Raw genomic sequence first — 27,073 nt, forward strand, 5'->3', positions numbered from 1 at the left:
AGAAGTTCCAATATTGATTTGTGATCCTGACTTCAATTATTTTGGATCAATACTCAGAAGTGGGTTTGCTCGATGACACAACACTTCTATTTTCAATTATTAAAAATTTTTTATATAAATTCCAGGAGTGCCTGGGTGGCTCAGTCAGTTAAGTGTCTGACTTTGGCTCAGGTCATGATCTCACAGTTCGTGGGTTTGAGCTCTGCATGAGGGTCTGTGCTGACAGCTCAGAGCCTGGAGCCTGCTTTGGTTTCTGTGTCTCCCTGTCTCTCAACCCCTCTCTGACTTGCACTGTCTCTGTCTCTCAAAAAATAAAAAAATTAAAATAAATAAATAAATAAATAAATAAATAAATAAATAAATAAATTCCAGTTAGTTAACATACAGTGTAATGCTAGTTTCAGGTGTACAATATAGTTATTCAACACTTCCATACAACACCTGGTGTGGTCACAACAAGCACACTCCTCAATCTCCATCACCTATGTGACCCATCTTCCCATGCCTTCTCCTCTGCTAACCATCAGTTGTTCTCTATAGTTAAGAGTCTGTTTCTTGGTTTCTCTCTCTTTTCCCCCTTTGTTTGTTTCATTCTTAAATTCTACATATGAGTGGAATCATATGGTGTTTGTCTTTCTCTGGACGATTTATTTTGCTTAGTATAATTCTCTCTAGCTTCGTGGCCAAAATGAACAAATCAGGAGCCTATAGATGCTGGAGAGGATGTGGAGAAACAGGAACCCTCTTGCACTGTTGGTGGGAATGCAAACTGGTGCAGCCACTCTGGAAAACAGTGTGGAGGTTCCTCAGAAAATTAAAAATAGACCTACCCTATGACCCAGCAATAGCACTGCTAGGAATTTACCCAAGGGATACAGGAGTACTGATGCATAGGGGCACTTGTACCCCAATGTTTATAGCAGCACTCTCAACAATAGCCCAATTATGGAAAGAGCCTAAATGTCCATCAACTGATGAATGGATAAAGAAATTGTGGTTTATATACACAATGGAGTACTACAGGGCAATGAGAAAGAATGAAATATGGCCCTTTGTAGCAATGTGGATGGAACTGGAGAGTGTGATGCTAAGTGAAATAAGCCATACAGAGAAAGACAGATACCATATGGTTTCACTCTTATGTGGATCCTGAGAAACTTAACAGAAACCCATGGGGGAGGGGAAGGAAAAAAAAAAAGAGGTTAGAGTGGGAGAGAGCCAAAGCATAAGAGACTGTTAAAAACTGAGAACAAACTGAGGGTTGATGGGGGGTGGGAGGGAGGGGAGGGTGGGTGACGGGTATTGAGGAGGGCACCTTTTGGGATGAGCAGTGGGTGTTGTATGGAAACCAATTTGACAATAAATTTCATATATTGAAATAAATAAATAAATAAATAAATAAATAAATAAATTCTCTCTAGCTTCATTCACATCATTGTAAATGGCAAGATTTTTCTTTTTTATCGCTGAGTAATATTCCGTTATATATATATATATATATATATATATATATATACACATACACATACATATACATATACATATAATATATACATACCATGTCTTCTTTATCCATTCATCAGTTGATGGACACTTTTCTGCATTCCCACCAACAGTGTACAAGGGTTCCAGTTTCTCCACATCCTCACTATCACTTGTCTTTTGCATAGCACTTGTTTTAAGAGTCAAATAAGATAATGCACAAAAATCTTAGTCTAAAAGCCTGAAAAATACCAAGAGTCTGGCAAAAATTATTCTCACTGATGGTTCCTCACTCACCACCTACGAGGAACAGGCCCCTGAAGACTCACCTCCCCCGCCCCCCAAAAAATAGTTCCACCTCTGGTTAGCAGCGCTTCCAAGCCTCACATCACAAAATGCTGTCATGCTTGCAGAATCCATGAGGCTCCAGTGACTAGAAAGAAGTTTCATTGAATTCTGAACAGGAAGTAGCAATGGCAGCTGATAATCTGTGACCTGAATATAGCTATCCATTATCTCACTGTGGTTTCTTGTTTCTCTGACAGAGGAAACACCCACGACTTTCTTGAAGTTATTCTAAACACTCAGTTCCTTGTTTAGCTCTGGCAGGATAATGTTACCCCTGGGCACTCCTGTGCTTTGGGCTGTGGCCTCCCTGCCAGCCTGAGGCTCCCAGCTCAGCAACCAACCTGTAGAGTAACTATCCCCTCTACTTGGGGGGCAGTGATAGGAACAAACCAGGAATGAGGCCAACAGTATCTATAGCTGTTGGAAGGGGAAAACAAACAAAGCAAGAAACCTTAACTACAACATCCACTTTTTTTTCTTTTTCAAGAAGTCAGTCAGGCATAACTGACATGCTGGAAGAGTATGTGTTACCAGCTTCTTCTCATCATCACTAGTTTCTAGAGCAGAATTTTTTTTATCTTTTAATGTATTTTGCTTTTTAAATGTATGTTAAGTAGGCTCCATGCCCTACTTGGACTTGGGGTTTGAACTCATGACTGTGAGATTGAGAGTCACGTGCCCTACTGACTGAGCCAGCCAGGCACCCCAAAGGTCATTAGTTTCTAAATTGCTCTCCATCTCTGGATGCTTCTCTCTGGTTCTGTTCTCAAGGAAGCGAATCTGTCCTAGAGGATCCACCCTCTAGGCAAGGAGCAGAGCTCAAGCCCAAGTCTCAGGTTTGAGCAGAAAAGTGTTGTTGACTCTTGGTTTTATAAAACTCAGAGTCCTGGAGACTCTTGGCCAAATCGTATAGTAGGGAGTTTGTCTTTGCCTTCACCTCTTGCTGTCTCCTGTCCAGCCTGCTCTCTTACCAAAGCTTTTGTCACTTACTACTACATCTGGGAAATCATTCATTCTGAAGAATTATGTCATGTGTTGCCTCTCTCAAGAGTACTTCTATTTTAAAAAAGAACTCTCAAGACAGTAATGCTTAAATCAAAGTACTTCATCTCTAGACTTCAGGGGAGCAGTGTTTGGCAGGGCAGGGAAGGCCTTAGGACTCTCTTTGGCCCCCTGGTGGCCATCACTTCTTAGTCAGTTCTCCGGATGTAGATGACACAGCATGACTCTCATTTTAAAAGACTTTTCTTTTTCTGAAGAGGAACAGAAAGGTGGAACTCCTGGAATTTGGTCAGAACAGAATGGGGAAGCTGTAAAAGCAGGTGGCTGAAAAGCCCAGGAAAATGTGTTCAAAAGCTGTTCTCACAGGCCCAGAGCTCATGCTCAGAGTTGGAGGGCCCCCAGAAAGCTGGAGGAGTAAAGGGTCACTCAGGGATTCCGAGACACAGTGGAAGCAACACCACACTGGCATGAATGAAACCAGATTTCTGACGGCTGGGCTCTGCCACCTACCAGTTGAGCCCTGAGCAGTCCTTAACCTCTCCAGAACTCATTCTCTTCAATGAAAATACTCCAGGCAGGAAAAATACAGACTGAGATGTTGACAGTGGTCCACTCGGGATGTGGGATTACAGGTGAAGTCTGTTTCTTCTTATTGCCTGTATCAGAGTTTAATTAGAGATGCATAACTACTAAGAATGACCTAGAATCAGTGGTTTATTATAAGGGATTTGAAGTTATGCAATTGTGGGCGCTGGTTAAATAGCTTATGTGCACTTGCTGCTTATGTTTCTCATGCTGGGCCTGAAGTCAGGAGGGTAGCAGCTAGGAAGAATGAAGAGACATGAAGTATGGGAGAGTGAGGGTAAACTGGAACTTGCAAGAAAAATGTGGCACCCTGAAGGGTGAAGTGGAACCTGCATCTGTCGCCCACTGCCTCCACCACCTCCAACCTCAGTGATGTCAGTGACCTACAAAAGGAGCTGGGACCTTTGGCATGGAGCTAAACACACATTTGGACCAGGAGTTGAACAAGTTGAAGGGCAAGATGTGGTGGGAACTATGAGTCCAGTTGCCTTCCCATGCCAACAGGTAAACCAGCAGATCTGAGACATGTATGAGTTGCAATGGTGCCTGCCTTTATGCAGACCTTCTGAACATAAACATGGCTGCTTCACTTCTGCAAGTCTTATGCAAACTTACTTTTTTTTTAAGTTTACTTATTTATTTTGAGAGAGAAAGAGAGAAAAGAGAGACACAGCATGAGTGGAGGAGGGGCAGAGAAAGAGGGAGATAGAGACTCTCAAGCAGGTTCTGCACTGTCAGCACAGTGGGGCTCCAACTCATGAAACCACTAGATCATGACCTGAGCCCAAACCAAGAGTCAGTCGCTTAATGGACTCAGCCACCCAGGCACCCTTTATGCAAATTTTCTTGTGGCTAAATCTAGCCTGGAATTAGATAGGGAAAAAAAATTCTGAAAAACGTAGTTCCAATTTAACTAAATTGACGTGTACAAAGCCACCACGATTCCTTTCTGTATTTGACATACCTTCTTCAATTAGCATGTATTACTTTAATAACCAGGAAAGCAAAACCTTAAAAAATTCCTAGAATATCCAAGTGGCTAATAAATATATGAAAAATACTCCATTCACTAATCAACAGGAAAATGCAAATTAAGAGCACAACAGGATATCTGTTCACATCACACCAGAATGGCTAAAATAAAGAAGACAGACAACACCAAGTGTTGGTGAGGATATGGAGCAACCAGAACTCTCACACGTTGCTAGTGGGAGTGTAAATTGGTTACAACCACCTTGGAAAAATGTCTGACAATATCTATCCAAGCTGAAAATGTGCATACCCTATGACAGCAATTGCATTTCTAGAAAAACATATGTTCACTAAAACATATATACAAGAATGCTCATAGTGACACTATTTGTAATAGCTAAAAACCAGAAACAATTCAAATGTCCACCAACAATAGAATGGATAAATAAATCATGGTGAATTCATATAAAGGAGTACTAGATAACAATGGGAATAAATAGTCTATAACTCTATACGATAGTAAGGATGAATATCATAAATATAATGTTAAGTGGAAGAAGCCAGACAAAAAAAGAATACATACTTACAATTCCATTTATGTCAAGTTCAAAAACAGGAGAAATTAATATATGTTTTTAATTTATGAATAGGAATTACCCTTGAGAAACTAGTGACTGGAAGGTGTGCTAGTGACATTCTGTTTCTTCATTTAGGTTTTGGTTATATGAAGGTGTTTGCCATTTGAAAATTTATAGAACTGTATATTTATGATTTGTGCATTTTTCAGTATATATGTTATGCTTCCACAAAAAGCAGAAAGAAAAAGAAAAAATTAGTAATCCCTCATTTAGGAAACTCACAAATTATATCACAAATTGAGGTGATTCAAATGCAATAATGTGGATTACAGTGCTTGGATTACAGTTCTGAGGAACACATAGACATAGGAATAAGGACAGAGAATAGAATATTTAACCTAGGTTGGCTAAATATGATTCTTTTTAATCATAGTAAAATACGTATAACATAAAATTTACCACTTTATGGCTTGGGGTATTTTTTAAGAGAATATGTGTGGTTGTATGTGTGGCAGGGGGAGGTACTGGTTAGTGAGAAGTAAGAAGGAAAGACAGGTTTCCTGAGTCCCTGATTAGCTTCTGTCATACTTGCCTCAGTTTGTTCTGCTTGCTCAGCTGAGGTCTCATGACCAAGCAGGGTAATTCACCGCCCCTTGAAGTCAGTCCCTTCATTGGCTGTGGGGGATTCTCCAGCCCCCTGAAGTCAGGCTAGAACTGATGACAGGAGCTCCTATGAACTCCAGAAGTGCCATTTAATCCCACTCTGTTCTCCTCACTACCCCCAACACACACATTTCACCTCACCTGTGACTATCTCTACCCCTGAAGCTCTTCTCTTCATCAGCAGTCATGAGAAAGACCAGGAGTACAAATTCAGCAAAGGTTTTAAAGGGCAGTCCCAGGACAGTAGTCATGGTGTCAATTTTGCTCTCCAGAGAGATGACATGTATGTATTTCCAGGCTCACTTGGGCAATTGGTTCTTTATCTGGCTCTAGCATCAGCACCAGCACCATCTAGAGAGGGAAGGAATTCACAGCTCTTTTTTTTTTTTAAGAGGTGGGGAGGGTCAGAGAGAGAGAGAGAGAGAGAGAGAGAGAGAGAGAGAATCCCAAGCAATCTCTGCACTGTTGTCGCAGAGCCCAAAGTGGGCTTGATCTCATGAACTGCAAGATCATGACCTGAGCTGAAATCAATAGCCAGATGCTTAACTAACCGAGCCATCCAGGTGCCCTGAAACTCACAGCTCTAAAATACTTACATTGGAGTAGAGGCCAAGAATAACAGAAAATTCTGTTCCTGATAATACCACTGGAGAGAAACAACTGAGTGCCTACTGTGTGCTTGGCATGATGCTTCCAGCAAGATACCCATGCCTCTTGGAGACCAGCAGAGGGCTCAGGACTCATCCAAGTGCAGGTTGTTTGAGCTAGAGCTTTTTAAGGGGAAGAGAAATCTGGATAAATTACAGTGGGTGACTCATTCTCCCTCTTCCTGGAAGCCCAATCAACCCAGATTTTATTCTACTAAAATCAGATTAAAATAAACACCACACACACTTATGTAAAGAGAGGTCTGGAAAGATAACACAGTAGTTACCTTTGAGTGGTGGACGAGGGTTGATATTTCCCTCTTCCTTGTACTTTTAAGGAAGCCTGTGCAATATTTAAGCACATGGCCTTAGGACAGAAAGCACTTGGGTTCAAATCTCAGCCATGTGACTTTGGGCAAGTTACTTCACCTGTATGAACTTTAATCTTATTATCTGTAAACGGGGATGATAATAAACCTACCTGAATAAAATGATGCACATTAAGTGTTTTCGTATAGTGTCTTACACAAAGAAAACGCTCCGTAAATGGGAGCTGTTATTGTTATATTTCCATATTTTTTGACATTTTTTATCAAACACATTTTAAAAATAAAAAAAATAAAGATTTTTTTTTTAAAGAAGAACAAGGACAGTCCTGAAAAGGAAGAGAGTTTGTAAGAAGACATGTGGAGACTTAGGAGGTGTGGGCAAAAGGAGGGAGTGGCTCAGCCATGGAGTGGGGGGTAGGGGTTGAATTGGACTATGAGCCTTTCTTTTTTGGTTTCCAGCTGCGGATCTATGTCTTTCTGCCCTGGGTTACTGCTCCCTGCACCCTAAGCTCAGACACAAGAGCAATTGCCCCAGTTAGTTCTACTCTGGGAACATCTCTGATACTAGAGAATCCTGGGGCACACTGGCTACTAGAGAGTTTCTTGCCATGATCTGGATACAGAGTGACCTGACCAGCTCAGCACAAGGCTCCTATCATTTCATTTCTTGTTCTCACATGCTGTGTCTGTGAGTACTGCTTTAAAAACCTCTAAAGGTTAGCTCTTTGAAATCACACCTCTTAGTCCCTGAGGCTGGCAAGGATTTTACTGGTTTTTAAGTGCTTATTTATTTATTTTGAGAGAGAAAGAGAGAGAGCGAGTGCGACAGCACAGGTGAGTGCACGAGAAGGGAGGAGGGGAGGGGAGAGAGAGAGAGAGAGAGAGAGAGAGAGAGAGAGAGGAGAGAGACAATCACAAGCAGACTCCTCAAGGTCAGTGTGGGCTCAAACTCACGAACTGTGAGATAATGACCTGAGCTGAAATCAAGAGTTGGACGCATAATTGACTGAGCCACCTAGGCACTCCTACTTTACTTTTAATAAGACATTCACTGCTATGACATCATCAAAATAACTCTAGAAAAGGGACACAGTCCTTAGAGGAGGCATCCTCCCACCACTTTTCTGGGGTTGTTCCTTTTCCTTTAAGTGAATACTTGCTCTGCCTCTCCACGCCTGGCCTGGCATTCAGCACACACTGTGGGTTTTGCCTTTTGTCACACTGAGCATGCCTCCTGCAACCGTGGCTGGGGCACACATTCTCCCATATTTGGGAGTAAGCTGGAGACTTGGCGGCATGTGGGTTTCTGTTTAAAATTCCAAAGCCAGCGGGGCGTATATTATCCATTTCCTCAAATCCAACATGCTGTAAAGCATGAGTCAGAGTCGGATAAGCTTCTTCCCAGGGGAAGTTGTGTCAGTTGGTTAGTGAATGTAATTAAACAAGGATAATGTTCACTGGCATTAGCTGCAGATTAATGCAGAGAAAAACAAAATCTCCATCTTGAGTTTACAATCTTCCTGCCAAGATAGGACAACTTCCCCAAGTGTCACTGATCAGGGAAGGCAATCCAATCTTAATGTAATTTCAGGGGCATAGGAAGACCCCTCCATCAATTGTCTCCTTCCACATAAATAAATAATGTAGATATTAGGAACTTTTGGGCACTTGGGTGGCTCAGTCGGGTGAGCGTCTGACTCTTGATTTTGGCTCAGGTCATGGTCTCACAGTCATGGGATCAGGCCCACTTGGGGCACTGCAATGACATTGCAGAGGCTGCTTGGGATTCTCTCTCTCTCTCTCTCTCTCTCTCTCTCTCTCTCTTCCCTCCCCTGCTTGTGCACTTGCATGGGCATGTGCACGCTCTCTCTCTCTCCCTTTCTCTCTCAAAGTAAATAAACTAAAATATATGAGGAACTTTGGAAGAGGGATGTATATTTGGATTATTTTTAAGTTATTTTGTGAGGAGGGTTACATGTTAGGAAATCTCAGGGAGGGTTATTTTATCTGATTTAATCCATCATCACTCAGGGCCAGGTGGTTGAAAGCAGACTCTGAGAGAATGGAATATAGGACAGATAAAATTTGATAAGCACTGGGAATGATATTCAGCTTATTGTGCTTTGCATACTAATGGGTCTTCTGGGAGGTCCCTCCAGGAAGCCCGGAAGCAACACCAAGGCCCTGCGCTCCAGAAGGGCTGAGGGTTTAAAGGTACCAGGAGGGAAGTTAGGGAACGAAGGGTGTGTCTAGAGGTCATTGGAAACCCACGCTTTAGCCTAGACAAGCCATTTCCACAATCATGGAAATCACAAAACAGAAAGTCAATTCTGGAAGGGTTATTGGAGGTCATTTAGTCCAACTCCTCTTCAAAGAAGAGCAAAATGAGGTCCACCCAGAGAGGTTAAGTAATTTGCCCAAGTTCACCCAGCAGCAGGGTTGAGACTTTACTCTCCTCTTTTCATCTTTCTACCAAGCTGCTCCAGGAACAACAAGAGCTAACACTCAGGCCGACCTCCTTGGCCCATCCTGAAAATATCCACTTAGTCCCACCTTTTCAAATATAACCTCTGCGTAGGAGAGATGCAATGCTAAACCCCATCTGAGAAACTATAGTCTCCTGCCATTCAGCTCCCTCCTGGCTTCAACAGCAGTTTCAAAATGTATTTTTTCTTCATTCCAGTAAAAAGTGTGCTAAATTTCATATAACTGAGATACAAAGCTTATTGCTAACTAGAAGAGCTTCTGGGGTTAAAGCAAAAGGGTTTTGTGAATGTTCTTTCTTTTAACTATCTGATGAAGCATTCCCCACCCCATCCACATCCCCCCACCTTCCACTTGAGCAAAGTATTTAGAAATATACTTGATCTTTTTGTCATTTCTCTGTGTTTTAGTGTTTTCAAGTGCCCCTTCTGATGTAGGTCAAAGCATTTTGTTTTTTTTTTTAAATGTGAGATTGTATTCTTTCTGCCCAGATAGGATGGAAAGGACTTTTCCAAATAAGGAAGTTTTGCTGGAGTGTGTGGCTCAGGCAGCAGCAGTTGCTACCATCCTAACTTAGTCAGATACAGTAGGTCCTGTAAGCCAGGAAGATGAAGCATTTAAGGACTCATTAGCATTTTTGCACCATTGGGGGTCAGGAGGTGCTGCCAGCAGGTGGTTGTGGCAACCAGGGATGGAAAAAAATTTGTAGAGAAGGCAAAGTTTGGTTTTGGCACACCTCTACTCTCCACATTCCCTACTTTCCAGCCCCAGAGTTCTGCAAGTATTTGTTCTCTCTTCAGGACAGAGAGTGGATGCTCTGGTTTTTTGGAATCAGATAGATATGAGTTAAAGTTCTCACATATAATTTGTGTTATTTTCAGTAAGTTACTTAACTTTTTTTTTTTTAGCCCTTTTCCTTTCTTTTAAAGTAAAAATGGGGGCAACTGGGTAGCTCAGTCGGTTAACCGTCTGACTTCGGCTCAGGTAATGATCTCCTGGTTCCTGAGTTCGAGCCCCGTGTCGGTCTCTGTGCTGATGGCTTGGAGTCTGGAGCCTGCTTGGGATTTTGTGCCTCCCTCTCTCTCTGCCCTTCTCCCACTCATGCTCTTACTCTCTCTCTCAAAAGTAAATAAACATTAAAAAATTTTAAAGAAAAATGATAGTACTTATTTCATGGCATTTTTATGAGCAGTAAATAACCTACTAAATGTAATATATGTAGTGTGTCCCAATTCTCCTTTTTAGGCTCTAAAATTACTTGTTTTCTACCTTTTTTAAAGTACCTCCTCTACTACCAGAACATCTTAGTCCGTATTTAACCAGGGGTTAAGAGGAAAGTGTGATTATTAAAGTAATTTGTGCTAAGGTGTGAGTGACTACAATAAAAATTTATTAGCCCATATGAATTTCTGACTTCTGAAACAAGGGGTGTTGTTGTAAGCGAAATGAAGAATTTCCTTGCAATAATGAAGACATATTTTCTTTTGTAATGCTCCTTAATTTATACAACTATGCCTTGCTCCACGTGCCCCTAAAGTCTACTCAGCCTTTTAGGGTGAGAAGAGTCAAGTGCTCCTTAAGAGTCTATATAGTTCTGGAAACTTGATAAACAGGATCTTTTTTTTCCCTAGAGAGAAGAATGCTAATCATCGTATTTTCAAAAATGTTGAAAAGCACATACTTTTTTAGATTGTTAAGTTCAGATCATAATGTAGTGAAAGTCTTTGACAGAAGTTTCTTATCTGAACAGCAAGGGCCTGTTTCCAAGGCCATACCCAAATGGAACAACAATTAACCCAAGACCAAGTAGATCTTAAGAGAGCCTTGATGTAAATCTGGCAGTTTCTCAAAAGGTTAAACACATGGACCAGTAATTCCACTCTTACGCATACACCCAAGAGAAATGAAGACATATGTTTACACTAAAACTTGCACATGAATGTGCATAGCAACATTATTCATGATAGCTAAGAAGTAGAAACAACTCAAACGCTCATTAATTAATGAATGGATAAAGAAAATGTGGCACATCCATACAATGGAGTATTATTCAGCCATTAAAAGAAAGGAAGTACTGATACACACTGCAACATGAACTTTGAAAACATTATGATAAATGAAAAAGACTGACACAAAAGGCCACATATTATATGCTGCCATTTATGTGAAATTTCCAGAATAGGCAAATTCAAGGAGACAGAAAATAGATTAGTAGTTGCCTAGGGCTGGGGTGAATAGGGGAATGTTTGCTTGTTTGTTTGTTTGTTTTGTTTCTGTGATTCTTTTAATTATTTTAACAGTTTTAATGTTTATTTATTTTTGAGAGAGACCTAGAGACAGAGCATGAGCAGGGGAAGCAGAGTGGTAGAGAGAGAGGAAGACAGAGAATCCAAAGCAGGCTCCAGGCTCTGAGCTGTCAACACAGAGCCCAACGCAGGGCTTGAACTCATGAACCACGAGATCATGACCTGAGCTGAAGTAGATGCCTAACCGACTGAGCCACCCAGGCACCCCGATTTTCATGATTTTAGATGCTGGAAAATTCTATATCTTCTCAATTTCAATCCTTTTTGTTATAAAATATAAATTTCCCAAATTAAAAAATAAGAGTCCTTAAAAATATTCTTTGCACAATTTGAGATAGGACAAAACACAATTATGGAATTTAAAAATTAGAACACTATGCACAGTTTGAGCTTTCCTTTTAATCTGTCCTTTTTGCTTTAGTAGGATAAATTTAAATACTTTTTTTGGTGAGCTTTGTTGTCACTATGTGGAAAGGGGAGTTTTGTAACTGGGTATGTGGTTTCTATTTGGGGTGATGAAAATGTTCTAAAATTCATTTTGGTGATAATTGCACAACTCTGTGAATATATTAAAAATCAATGAGGGGCGCTGGGTGGCTCAGTTGGTTAAGCATTGACTCTTGATTTCGGGTCAGGTCATGATCTCAGGGTCATGAGATCAAGCCCCACGTTGGGCTCTGCACTGGGTGTGGAGTCTGCTTAAGATTCTCTCTGTTCTTTTCCCTCTCACAAGCTCCTCCCCAGCTTGTGCACACACACACACACTCAAAAAACCCAAAACAAACCAGTAAGTTTTACACTTTAAATGGGTAAATTGTGTAGTATATAAACTATACCTCAATAAAGCTGTTACACACACACACACACACACACACACACACACACACACAGAAAGATAGCCTTGAGAAAAGTACTTGTTACCTTGTAGGTACTTACAGCTTGGCTGGTGAAAGGCTATAGGACTCCTGAGGTCTGGAAAATGGCTCTGGTATCCATTTGGAGATGCTAGTGAGTGGCCACTTGTTTGAATCCAAGCATGGGTGGGAGGAGCCAGGGTGAGAACCTCATAAGCTCCTCATTCTGCATTCCAGTTCTTCTGACCAGAAACACAAATAAAGCAATAAAAAACAGGCCAGAAAACAGCTTCTAGAATACATTTTAACAGTTATTTGTAGTATTGCTGCTGTTTTCTCTTAAAAACCAAATTTCTCTTTAAGCCCTATAAATAGAACAAAGCTTATTAAAGGGATATCATTATTTAAGATTGGAGTCACAAGAGATATCATATAATTACTAATTCCACAGGCAATGAATTAAAATGGAATACTCCAATCTACCAAAGGGAGACAAGACAGGATCTTGGAAAAGATGCTAGATTATTAACAGAGTTCTTTCACTCTAAAACAAAAAGCCTTAGGGGTCAACATGAAATTTAGTTGGAATTGCTTTGCTTCAAAGATCCGAATGACCAATAGAATACTAAAAGGAACTCCTTGTAGATTAGGAAATTTAATGTCATTAGTAGTTGTTTTAGGAACAATTTTGGTAAAAAAGGTACCACAACTTCATGAATTTTTGTGCCCGGGAAAGTGCCCCTCCTTGATTTATAGAATGGAAAAGAATAACTAAAGCACAATTCAGACCTTAAGTGAACAGTCTCCGTTTCCTCCGAAACACCAAGAAAGCAGGGCAAAATTCCTATTTTGCAGTTTAACGCATGACTTGATAATTTAAGAATGCATTTGTATTAGTAAACGCTCAAAATTAAGGTTGACTTCACACATTTAAAAATTGTTTTTACAATTTCAAAAATGGGGTGCCTGGGTTGTTCTGTTGGTTAAGTGTCTGACTTCAGCTCAGGTCATTATCTCACGGTTCGTGAATTTGAGCCCCACGTTGGGCTTTGCGCTGACAGCTCAGAGCCTAGAGCCTGCTTCGGATTCTGGGTCTCCTTCTCTCTCTGCCCCTCCCCTGTTCGTTCATGCTGTCTCTCTCTCTCAAAAATAAATAAATATTTTAAGAAGTTAAAAATAAATAAATAAAAAATTTCAAAAGCAATGCATTTTCACTATAAAAATGTAACTATGCAGGGTTGCCTGGGTGGCTCAGTTGGTTAAGCATCCCACTTTTGGTTTCAGCTCAGGTCATGACTTATTGGTTGGTGGGTTGGAGCCCTGTGTCTGATGCCACAGCACAGAACCTGCTTGGGATTCTCCCTCCCTCTCTCTGCCCCTCTGTTGCTTGCCCACATACCCGTGCACATACACACACACAAGCACACGGGTGCACTCTCTCTCTCTCTCTCTGTCTCAAAATAAATAAATAATTTTTTAAAGGTAATAATGCAGCAGTATATAAATTATTATTAATAATTACTAACAATTAATACATATTTACAAAGTGCCTAGTGTTAGGTTTGGAGGCATCTGATTTAATCATCACAATCATCTAATAAGATAGTTATTATTATATTTTCCTCCACTTTGCAGATAAAAAAGCTGAAGCTCACAGAAGTTAAGTAACTTGGCTAAGGTCATACATCTTGTGAATGGTAGAATCAGGATTTTAAACAACGCAGTTACGTTTCAACATCTAAGCTCTTAAATGGGTGGCTCAGTTGGTTGAGAATCTGACTCCTTTTTTTTTCCCTTAACGTTTATTTATTTTTGAGACAGAGAGAGACAGAGCATGAACGGAGGAGGGTCAGAGAGAGAGGGAGATACAGAATCTGAAACAGGCTCCAGGCTCTGAGCTGTCAGCGCAGAGCCTGACACGGGGCTCGAACTCACAGACTGCGAGATCATGACTGAGCTAAAGTAGGACTCCCAACCGACTGAGCCACCCAGGTGCCCCGAGCATCTGACTTGATTTGGGCTCAGGTCATGATCCCAGGATTGTGGGATCATGTGTTACATGCTCAGTGTGGAGCTTGTTGAAGATTTTCTTTTTCCCTCTGCCACTCTCCCCCACTGGTGCACACAAGTGCTCTCTCTCGCTCTCTCTCTCTCTCTCAAAAACAAACAGAAAAATCAAATTCATTTACCCTTTTATTTCTAAAATAGTTTTTTATTTATTTTATTTTTTAAATTTAAGTTAATATTTATTTATTTACTTATTTTATTTATTTATTTATTTATTTATTTATTTATTTACTTATTTATTTAATTTACATCCAAGTTAGTTAGCATATAGTGCAACAATGATTTCAGGAGTAGATTCCTTAATGTCCCTTACCCATTTAGCCCATCTCCCCTCCCACAACCCCTCCAGCAACCCTCAGTTTATTCTCCATGTTTAGGAGTCTCATATTTTGTCCCCCTTCTTGTTTTGTATTATTTTTGCTTCCCTTCCCTTATGTTCATCTGTTTTGTCTCTTAAAGTCCTCATATGAGTGAAGTCATATGATTTTTTTCTTTCTCTGACTCATTAATTTCACTTAGTATAATACCCTCCAGTTCCATCCACGTTGCAAATGGCAAGATTTCATTCTTTTTGATTGCCGAGTAATACTCCATTGTGTATACACACCACATCTTCTTTATCCATTCATCCATTGGTGGACATTTGGGCTCTTTCCATACTTTGGCTATTGTGGATAGTGCTGCCATAAACATGGGGGTGCATGTGTCCCTTGGAAACAGCACACCTGTATCCCTTGTATAAATACCTAATAGTGCAATTGCTGGGTCGTAAGGTAGTTCTATTTTTAGTTTTTTGAGGAACCTCCATACTGTTTTCCAGAGTGGCTGCACCAGTTTGCATTCCCACCAGCAGCGCAAAAGGGTTCCTCTTTTTCCGCATCCTCACCAACATCTGTTGTTGCCTTAGTTGTTAATGTTCGCCATTCTGACATGTGTGAGGTGGTATCTCATTGTGGTTTTGATTTGTATTTCCCTGATAATGAGTGATGTTGAGCATTTTTTCATGTGTTGGTTGGCCATCTGGATGTCTTCTTTGGAGAAGTGTCTATTCACGTCTTTTGCCCATTTCTTCACTGGATTGTTTTTCGGGTGTTGTGTTTGCTAAGTTCCTCATAGATTTTGGATACTAACCCTTTATCTGATATGTTGTTTGCAAATATCTTCTCCCATTCCGTCAGTTGGCTTTTAGTTTTGCTGATTGTTTCCTTCACTCTGCAGAAGATTTTTATTTTGTTGAGGTCCCAATAGTTCATTTTTGCTTTTGTTTCCCTTGCCTCCAGGGACGTGTTGCGTAAGAAGTTACTTAGGCCGAGGTCAAAGAGGTTTTTGTCTGCTTTCTCCTTGAGGATTTTGATGGCTTCCTGTCTTATGTTTAGGTCTTTCATCCATTTTGAGGTTTTTTTTATTTAAAAAAAATTTTTTTAACGTTTTATTTATTTTTGAGACAGGGAGAGACAGAGCATGAACAGGGGAGGGTCAGAGAGAGGGAGACACAGAATCTGAAACAGGCTCCAGGTTCTGAGCTGTCAGCACAGAGCCCGACATAGGGCTCAAACTCACGGACCGCGAGATCATGACCTGAGCTGAAGTCGGCTGCTTAACCGACTGAGCCACCCAGGCGCCCCATTTTGAGTTTATTTTTGTGCATGGTGTGAGAAAGTGGTCCAGGTTCATTTTTCTGCATGTCTCTGTCCAGTTTTCCCAACAGCATTTGCTGAAGAGACTGTCTTTGTTTCATTGGATATTCTTTCCTGCTTTGTCAAAGATTAGTTGGCCATTATGTTTGTAGGTCCATTTCAGGGTTTTCTATTCTGTTCCATTATCTATGTGTCTGTTTTTGTGCCAGTACCATACTGTCTAGATGATTACAGCTTTGTAATACATCTTGAAGTCCAGGATTGTGATGCTTCCATATTTGGTTTTCTTTTTCAAGATTTCTTTGACTATTTGGGGGTCTTTTGGGGTTCCATACAAATTTTAGGATTGTTTGTTCTAGCTCTCTGAAGAATGCTGGTGATATTTTGACAGGGATTGCAAATTCCTTTACCCTTAAAGTAAAGGTCCCATCAACTTCTCTAATCATCTTCTTCCAAATTAACTATTATTTGCTGTTAACTGGGGATTAGAAAGATAAAGTTTAATAACTGGAAAATAACCTTTAGCTTTCTCATAAAAATATCAATGAATCAGATATATTATAGAATACATAAAATTAATTAAATGTAGAATGTAATTAAATATAATTAATTATACAAAATTAATAAATATATAGAATTAATATATTATAAAATATATTTAAATATTCATGGACCAGATATCAACCCAAGAGAAATGAATACTCATGTCCATATAAAAGCATGTATTTGAGGGGCACCTGGGTGGCTCAGTCGGTTGGGCGGCCGACTTTAGCTCAGGTCATGATCTCGCGGTCCTTGAGGGCTGTGAGTTCGAGCCCCGCGTCGGGCTCTGTGCTGACAGCTCAGAGCCTGGAGCCTGTTTCAGATTCTGTGTCTCCCTCTCTCTGACCCTCCCCTGTTCGTGCTCTGTCTCTCTCTGTCTCAAAAATAAATAAATGTTAAAAAAAATTTTTTTTTTAATAAAAAAAAATAAAAGCATGTATTTGAAGGGCGCTTGCCACTTTTAGTCAACTAATTTGAACAATGGAAACCTGAGTATGGTAGAAGGGCCCACAGAGACTCCCTACTGAATACAAACAGACCCATTAGGCCACCCACCTCAAAATATCCATAAGGCCTAGCTGACCAATGAGTTACTTATACCTGGACATAGGTTCCAAAAAAGGAAAATTCCCATACCTTCTCACCTTCCGCCTTAAATACAGCTTCCCCACCCCCCACCTACTGCCTCCTGGCAGGCAGTCTCTCCTTTGCTGTCCTGCCCATTGCTCCCTTGTGGTATAGTCAATAAACTTCTCTCTCCTTTGTTCTGCATTGGGGGAATTCTTTCACCAGCCTCTGATCAGGTCATCCCACAGAGATCATATGGAGAAGTGACTTAGAGACCAGGTAGAAAGGGAGAGACCCTGAGACTGCATGGGCAAAGAGGCCCCAGCCATCTCAGTGGCCTATTTCAGCCCTCTCCCTCTTCTAACCAACCTCAGCAAAGTTCCAAACATGTGAGTGTGCCATCTTGGATGTTCAGCCTAGGGGACACCCAAATGACTGCAGCTTCATCTGCCGTCACAGGGAGCAGAACTCCCAACTGAGGCCAATCAATCCACAGAATCATGACAGATAATACAATAAAGCCACTGAATTTTGGGTGGTTTTATTATGCAGCCATAAATAATTGAAATGAAACATTTTTGTTTTCTATTCCTCCAATCTTTTGGAGGTGTTGATGGGCTTTGCTATTCTTAGAGTTATTTGGGGGAAGAAAATGCCATTGTCTGTTTTTCTTTCTTTCTTTCTTTCTTTCTTTCTTTCTTTCTTTCTTTCTTTCTTTCGAAGCATGCGTGCAAGTGGAGGGGGGGCAGAGAGAGAGAGAGAATCCCAAGCAGGCTCTGCACTGTCACCATGGAGCCTGATGTGGGATCTGAACTCACGAACCTTGAGGTCATGACCCGAGCCGAAATCAAGAGTTGGGTGCTTAACCAACTGAGTCACCCAGGTTTCCCTATTGTTTTTCATTTTTAATTTTTTAAAGTTTATCTATTTATTTTGAGAGAGAGAGAGAGAGAGAGAGAGAGAGCGAGCAGGGAGGGGCAGAGAGAGAGAGAGAGAGAGAGAGAGAGAATCCCAAGCAGACTCTGTACCATCACCACAGAGCCTGATGTGGGGCTTGAACTCATGAACCTTCAGGTCATGACCTGAGCTGAAATCAAGAGTCGGACGCTTAACCAACTGAGCCACCCAGGTGCCCTTTGTTTTTAATTTTTAAAACTTTATTTGGCAATAATTTCAAATCTACAAAAAAAGTTGCAAAGTAGTACACAAAGTTTCCGTATACCTTCCATCTTGATCCTCTACTTATTTCTCAATTATTTGAGAGTAAGTTGTAGACACAATGCCCCATTACCTTTAATATTCTAATTTGTATTTCTTGAGTGCAAGGATTCAGTATAATAATCAAAATCAGGAAATTAATGTTGATCCAATAATATCATCCAATCTATGTACCCTACTCAAATCTTATGGTCTCAGTAACATCCCTTTTAGGTTCAGTGTTCAGTTTACAATCATATATTGCATTTAGTTGTGTCTCTTTAGTCTTCTTCAGTCTGGAACAGTTTCTCAATATTTAATGATCTTTCATGATCTTGACAGTTTTGGAGGGCCCAAACCAATTGCTTTTGAGAATGTTTCTCAATTATGGGGAGTTGTCTGATGTTTCTTTATAATTTATGCATTTTGGCAGGAATCTTACAGAAGTGATGCTGTGCTAGTCTCCAGGAATCATATGAGGAGGCACATGATGTCAATTTGTTACATTAATGATGATGTCAACTTTTATTACTTAGTTAAGATTGTGTCTGCCAAGTTCTCTATTGTAACATAATAAATTATTATTTTGTAGCAAGACTCTTTGAGATCATTTGACTATCTTGTTTCTTAGCAAATTTTCACCAGTTTACCATCAGTTAATGATTCTAGCCTGAATAAATTATTATTCTGATGATTATGAAATGGGAATTTTCTAATCTTGTCATTCATTCTAGATTAGGTAGGATAGAGCTTTCCTTTCTCTCCAATTAATTAATTAATTAATTAATGTCAGTATGAACTTAGGATTTGTCTTTTACTCACAGGGTTACAATCTGTTATTATTGCTATTTATTTTGATACTCAATTTGTCCCAGACTTACCAGCGGAAGCCACCTCAAGCTGGTTACTGTGTATTATACACATGCCCCCATAATTTTTCAAGCATTTTTTTTAACCTTCTGGTGTCATAAAATGTTCCAAATACATACATCTTATATTTTCCTTGCTCTAGTCCTAGAGTCATATTGTGGCAAGGAGACCTGGTTCCTTTTAGCAGATAATGTTATCTAGAAAAAAAAAGATCTAAATCGGTTCATTGTTATCAGAATGCCATTGCTTCTAGACCCTCTTAGTGAACAGAGCTAGAACACACACACACACACACACACACACACACACACACACACACTTATATTTGTCTATCTAATCAGGCCATAAGACTGATATCTCCAGTTCCTTTGCAGCACTCCAGGATATATTCTGGACTTCCTAATTTCCATAGTTGTAACTCCTTTCTCTGATAATGAGAAATCTGTATTTGTTTATTTGTCTAATCCTGGACATGCCAACTTCCATCCTTTACTGGGTACCAGTGGAAAGCTCAGCCCTAATGAAGGGAAAGAGGAAGAGAAAAGAAAAGTCCTTTTTTTTTCTATGTGTCAGAAACTTGAGCAACATATAGCAGACATTTATGTATATTTAACTTTTGACCAAGCAGTACACAGACCATTCACGTTCTTAAATAACACAAAGGACAAGCAGGTTTGCTTAAAGATCCATATATTATCATTAGCAAAGATTTTGGCAAACTAGATTTTCAGTGGCATCTCAAAAAGCAACAAAAGATACTAGATTGTGAACCAGAAGGAACTTGGTTTAATTTCTGTCTATAAGAGTCAGTGAAGCAACCGTTGGTAAATTTCTTAATTTCTCTGAAATGCAGTTTCCTCTTCTTAAAATGGAGATAAATGAAAGACATTATTCTGTTTAGGATAAATGAGATAAAATATATGCAGTGGCTTGCCTTGGTAGAAACTGGATCTTGAGCTTTTTTTTTAAGCCAAATAAAAACTGTTACTTAAAAATTATAAGCAGTTCCTTCTTGCTAACAAGTGAAGATTTGGATACATATTGAAAGTTGGCCCCCCCTCTGTTCTGGAAAAGCCATGACTGTTTTAAAATTATGCAAACAAGTACACAGTATCCACCCTTTGTTCTTAGGAGAATATTGAATAAAATGTAGTGGTTTTCAATCAGGAAGTTATATGTTTGATCATGTAAATTGGGTGTATCTTTAGTGTCCTTGAAAGGGAAACTGTTCTTTCTTCCATGAATCTAGGCTGCCCTATGCCTATAATTGTTACTCATTTTTGGGTAGTAGTGTAAAATTTTTTGTTTGTTTGTCTGTTTTTTAGGAAGGAACTCTGAGGACTGCAGGAGAGACCACAGACATGAACTTCACCTCACGTTGGAGGAATGACTGTACACAATGATAGCTCTGGGCTTTTATTGCCCTTCACATTATAATTTTTAAGACTGGATAAACCAGAACGTATTGATACTGATCTGTTAGTTCAGGTCCATTGAAAAGCAAACCAAGATGCTATTAAATGTGCAACAAATTTATTAGGAAAAATGCTTGTGAGACAAATGGAGAGAGAACAAAGAGAGTTTGGACAGTTATTTTCCAGACTGTGGATGAAAAAGTAAAGTAATTCAGACTACAGAGGGTGGAGAATGAAGCAGGTGCCCAGGAGAACAAGGGGCTCCAGAAGAAGGCACATTGTACTTGACTATGTACTTGACTACTATTGTATTGTATTTGTACTTGACTACTATTGTACTTGACTACTCCTGGATCCCTTTTGTTCTGTGTCTTATGAGGCTGGGCTGCACATCTTATCCTTGGATTGTGTCAGGTACTCTACTATCTATGCAAAACATGGCTTTTTTGTTCAAGTCTTTTAAAAATATTTTTAAAGTTTATTTATTTATTTTGAGAGAGGGAGAGAGCACAAGTGGGGGGGGGGTAGAGAGATTAGAAAGAGAGAATTGCAAGCAGGATTCACACTGTCAGCGTAGAGCTGGGCACAGGGCTTGAATTCACGACCATGAGATCATGACCTGAGACGAAATGAGGAGTCAGCCACTTAACCGACTGAGCCACCCAGGCATCCCTGTTCAAGTTTTGATTCACATTGACCTGCCTGTACTCCTAGCAAAACTTTTCCAACTCTGGGACACTATGGACTCTGGGTTCCTCCTCCCTGGCAATGAGCCAGAGCAATTGTAAAGCTCCCACTGCTTGTTTCTCTTCTTTCAGGTGTTACTACCATGCACTGCCTATTGGCTAATGTTTGAAAATGATTGTTTCAAATGTTTTGTGTAGTTTTTCTTTAGTTTTTAGGTAAGAGGGTAAATCTGGTCCCTGTTACTCTGTCTTGGTCAAACTTGGAAGTTAACTTCCTATTTGTTTATGCCAGTGTTAGGGTTCTATTATTTGTAGCTAAAAGCATTCTTAATGGATACATGCCTCATTGAAATCATTTAGGTGACTAATTTATATTCTGACTAAAATATAATCTTTACTGTATATCAAACAAAGAGTAAAATGATATTAAGTGGTGACATACTAAGGTAATTATCATTAAAAAAGAGATGACTATCAACATCACTAAATTGATATATTGAAGGTTGTAGCTAATGCAATAAGATAAGAAAATAAGATGGAAATGCAAGCTGGTGCAGCTGCTCTGGAAAACAGTATGGAGGTTCCTCAAAAAACTAAAAATAGAACTACCTTACAACCCAGCAATTGCACTACTAGGTATTTATCCAAGGGATACAGGTGTGCTGTTTCGAAGGGACACTTGCACCCCCATGTTTATGGCAGCACTATCAACAATAGCCAAAGTATGGAAAGAGCCCAAAGGTCCATCGACGGATGAATGGATAAAGAAGATGTGGTGTGTATATATACAATGAAGTATTACTCAGCAATCAAAAAGAATGAAATGTTGCCATTTGCACCTATGTGGATAGAACTAGAGGGTATTATGCTAAGTGAAATTAGCCAGTCAGAGATAGACAAATAACATATGACTTCACTCATATGAAGAATTTAAGAGACAAAACAGATGAACATAAGGGAAGGGAAGCAAAAATCATATAAAAACAAGGACGGGGACAAAACATAAGAGACTCATAAATATGGAGAACAAACAGAGGGTTACTGGAGGGGGTGTGGAAGGGGGGATGGGCTAAATGGGTAAGGGGCGTTAAGGAATATACTCCTGAAATCATTGTTGCACTATATGCTAACTAATTCAGATGTAAATTTTAAAAAAAACATAACATTTTTAAAAAGATTAGAAAATAAGATATACAGGAATAAATATTGCAAATAAAGTGGCAACATGAATTTGATTTTTCAGATGATATGATTACATAACAAGAAAACCCAAGAGACTATCAAAAATACATCTTATTCACAGCCAATAAGAGAATTTATCTTATGGTAAATTTAAAAATAGCCTTTCTTTAAATTATAAATAATTTCCTAGAAAGGGTAATTTCAAAAGCTATTCCGGTTATCAACAAACTATGAATACCTAGAAATAAATTTAGTAAGATAATACCTCTCTGTGTGAAAAAAGCAATACATTTTATTGAAGGAACACAGCACAAAACTTTCATAATTATCATATACAAAATCCTTATTTGCAAATACCATTTCCAAACATTTCTGAGGGTGGGGACTTGAAGATTTTCTCTCAAAGTCTTCCCTACCACTTTAGATCAGCTCAAGTTTGATAATGATCAAATAATTAGAAATTTCTGCCTGAGTTTCCTAGATTTTGCTTTGGTCCCAGCCTAGTGGCGTTCAAGCTGCTGTCCTTATTAGTGGCTTTTTGCACATTTGAATGATGTCTGTTATTGATTGGCAACATGCTGAATTGCCAAATACTGTACAGTGTTGTATATTATGTGTGTATGTTAATACATACAGTTAACAGCTTACTTGGCAAAGATGTGGACAAGATAGAAATTTGAAGAAGATAGCAAAGAACTCTTAAACGGTCTTAGCTGAAAGGGGATGGGAAGTGCATGGGTGCCATGCTTTGTGTGAATATTTTACCTCATTTATAAATTCCAGGATTTCTCTTAAGTGAATTTCTGAAAATCATGGCATTCCTGTACTAGCCAAAGAAGTTTTCTTTATAGAAGCATAGAAATCCATACTGCGTATTGTTCTTACAGATGGAATAGATAGTTTTCTAGATTAGTGTTTATCAAATGCCAGATCTTGTACTGATTGTGTCAGAATCACCAAGGGACCTTACTAATAATACATATTCTTTGGCTCCATCAACTGAGTCAGAGTATTTTGGGCAGGGTCTAGAAGTTTGTATTTTGAAAAAGCTCCCTTAGTTGATTCTGAGGTGTACCCACATTTTAGAAATAAATATCTGGAAGACTCCATACCACCTGAATGTTTTGCCTGTTGTCCTACCACAATGTCTGAATTTCTCATGTTACATTTAAATGTTGAAGGCTGTGATTGATGCATAAATGTTATCAATGTGTAGTAAGCAGTGTTCCTTCACTTGTCAGGGACAAAGACCTAACTTTAGCAAACTGGCTAACACAACTGGGAAGAGGGAGGAGAGATTTTTTCAGTCCTGGCTTGCTCCAATAATTCAAATGATATCATCAGGGATTGGGGCTTTTCATTTCTTAGAAGGCTGTCTCCACTTAATGGGGAAGAAAGTTGTTTTTAGGCTTTCCTAAAACATGATTTGCAAACTGGAGGTAGAGAGGGAAGACAGGGAGTGAGTGACAGAAAGAGAGAGACAGGGAGAGAGAGAGAGAGAGAGAGAGAGAGAGAGAGAAATAATTTTCTTTTTTTTTTTTTTTTAAATTTTTTTTTCAATGTTTATTTATTTTTGGGACAGAGAGAGACAGAGCATGAACAGGGGAGGGTGAGAGAGAGGGAGACACAGAATCGGAAACAGGCTCCAGGCTCTGAGCCATCAGGCCAGAGCCTGCCGCGGGGCTCGAACTCACGGACCGCGAGACCGTGACCTGGCTGAAGTCGGACGCTTAACCGACTGCGCCACCCAGGCGCCCCAGAGAAATAATTTTCTAATAGCTCAGCATGAGAGTTCCCAAGAAGCTCTAGGCAATCATGCATCACATGCGTATCACTGGGTGAGAAAGGGGTGTGGTCAACTTCATCTCAACCATCTTGAATAGGTTCTCTTTAGGAAATAAGGGTTTTGTCACCAAATAAAGATGAATGTGATGCTGAGAAGTCAAAATAAAAGATGATTTATACAAAGTGATATGATAGGGGCAAAGAATGCATCAGCACAGACCAGTGGTTCTTGTAGCATAGTCCAAGGACTGCTTTGAGTATCTGAGATACCTTCAGGAGGTCCACATTATTTTTCATAAAAATATATTATTCTGGGGTGCCTGGGTGGCTTAGTTGGTTGAGTGACTGACTCTTGATTTTGGCTCAGGTCATGATCCTAGGGTCATGGAATCAAGCCCCACATTGGGCTCCATGCTGAGTATGGAACCTGCCTGGGGTTCTTTCACTCCCTCTGTCCCTTTACCCTGCTTGCAGCTCTGTCTCTCTGTCTCTCTAAAATAAAAACAATTAAAATATGTTATTTATGTTAATGCATGATGGGTTTATCATTATTTTTAAAAATTAATTAATAAATATATAAAAGTTTTATCAGTTTCTTTAAAGCAGTAAATACTGATAAATATAATCACATAAACAAAAGATCTTTGGGGTCCTCAATAACTTTTAGAAATATACAGAGGTCCTAGGGGTGCCTGGGTGGCTCAGTCGATTAAGCATCCAACTTCAGCTCAGGTCATGATCTTGTGGTCGGTGAGTCTGAGCCCCACGACGGGCTCTGTGCTGACAGCTCGGAGCCTGAAGCCTGCCTCAGATTCTGTGTCTCCCTCTCTCTCTGCCCCTCCTCTGCTCATGCTCTATCTCTCTCTGTCTCTCAAAAATAAATAAACAACAACAACAACAAAAAGAAATATACAGAGGTCCTAAAAAAGAAAAAAGTATATGGAGATCCTGAGACCAAAAAGTTTGAGAATTGCTGGCATATGCAAAAATTAGCCATTCATCAATTTTGTTATGTAGTAGTTTTACTCACAGCATAATTCTTGGATCTGCAAAAATATTGCTGAAAGAAGTTCTCTGTGCATTAGGATCTAGGAGGACTGAAAGTTCTTTTTTGACGGATTACAAAAACCCATGGGAATGAGGGAGATAGGAAGAACCCATTCTCCACACAGCTAAGAAAACAATGTCCTCTGATTATTCCTTTGCCATTATAAGTAGTTAAAATTTACAAATTAAATGTTGTTTGGAGGGGCATCTGGATGGCTCAGTTGATTGAACATCTGACTCTTGGTTTCAGCTCAGGCCATGATCTCAAGGTTCATGGATTTAGGCCCCATGTTGGGCTCTGCACTGATAGCATGGAGTCTGCTTGGGATTCTCTCTTTCTGCCCCTCCTGTGCTTGTGTGCACACGTGTGCTCTTTCTCTCGCTCTCAAAATAAATAAATAAACTTAAAAAAAAATAAAGGTTGTTTGGAAATGTTTAAAAGATAAGGTTGAGTTTTCAGTCATTTTCTTTTCTTTTTTTTTAATATATGAAATTTATTGTCAAATTGGTTTCCATACAACACCCAGTGCTCATCCCAAAAGGTGCCCTCCTCAATACCCATCACCCACCCTCCCCTCCCTCCCACCCCCCATCAACCCTCAGTTTGTTCTCAGTTTTTAACAGTCTCTTATGCTTTGGCTCTCTCCCACTCTAGCCTCTTTTTTTTTTTTTTCCTTCCCCTCCCCCATGGGTTTCTGTTAAGTTTCTCAGGATCCACATAAGAGTGAAACCATTTGGTATCTGTCTTTCTCTGTATGGCTTATTTCACTTAGCATCACACTCTCCAGTTCCATCCACGTTGCTACAAAAGGCCATATTTCATTTTTTCTCATTGCCACGTAGTATTCCATTGTGTATATAAACCACAATTTCTTTATCCATTCATCAGTTGATGGACATTTAGGCTCTTTCCATAATTTGGCTATTGTTGAGAGTGCTGCTATAAACATTGGGGTACAAGTTGCCCCTATGCATCAGTACTCCTGTATCCCTTGGATAAATTCCTAGCAGTGCTATTGCTGGGTCATAGGGTAGGTCTATTTTTAATTTTCTGAGGAACCTCCACACTGCTTTCCAGAGCGGCTGCACCAATTTGCATTCCCACCAACAGTGCAAGAGGGTTCCCGTTTCTCCACATCCTCTCCAGCATCTATAGTCTCCTGATTTGTTCATTTTGGCCACTCTGACTGGCGTGAGGTGATATCTGAGTGTGGTTTTGATTTGTATTTCCCTGATAAGGAGCGATGTTGAGCATCTTTTCATGTGCCTGTTGGCCATCCGGATGTCTTCTTTAGAGAAGTGTCTATTCATGTTTTCTGCCCATTTCTTCACTGGGTTATTTGTTTTTCGGGTGTGGAGTTTGGTGAGCTCTTTATAGATTTTGGATACTAGCCCTTTGTCCATATGTCATTTGCAAATATCTTTTCCCATTCCGTTGGTTGCCTTTTAGTTTTGTTGGTTGTTTCCTTTGCTGTGCAGAAGCTTTTTATCTTCATAAGGTCCCAGTAATTCACTTTTGCTTTTAATTCCCTTGCCTTTGGGGATGTGTCGAGTAAGAGATTGCTACGGCTGAGGTCAGAGAGGTCTTTTCCTGCTTTCTCCTCTAAGGTTTTGATGGTTTCCTGTCTCACATTCAGGTCCTTTATCCATTTTGAGTTTATTTTTGTGAATGGTGTGAGAAAGTGGTCTAGTTTCAACCTTATGCATGTTGCTGTCCGGTTCTCCCAGCACCATTTGTTAAAGAGACTGTCTTTTTTCTATTGGATGTTCTTTCCTGCTTTGTCAAAGATGAGTTGGCCATACGTTTGTGGGTCTAGTTCTGGGGTT

General features: G+C 39.8%; 1 long non-coding RNA gene across 1 annotated transcript in view; it reads right to left on the bottom strand.

Moving 5' to 3' along the window:
• Window positions 1-5,832: 5,832 nt before the first annotated feature.
• LOC125147426 (uncharacterized) overlaps window positions 5,833-27,073 on the bottom strand; it is a 76,110-nt gene continuing 54,869 nt past the window's right edge. Inside the window, exons 4-5 of the long non-coding RNA XR_007145186.1 lie at window positions 12,333-12,492; window positions 5,833-5,981 (exon numbers count right to left, since the gene is read on the bottom strand). This is a non-coding gene — a long non-coding RNA (uncharacterized LOC125147426). The remainder of the gene's footprint in view (window positions 5,982-12,332; window positions 12,493-27,073) is intronic.

The sequence above is a fragment of the Prionailurus viverrinus genome, chromosome D2 (genome assembly GCF_022837055.1).
Source record: "Prionailurus viverrinus isolate Anna chromosome D2, UM_Priviv_1.0, whole genome shotgun sequence".
NCBI classification, from domain to species: domain Eukaryota; kingdom Metazoa; phylum Chordata; class Mammalia; order Carnivora; family Felidae; genus Prionailurus; species Prionailurus viverrinus.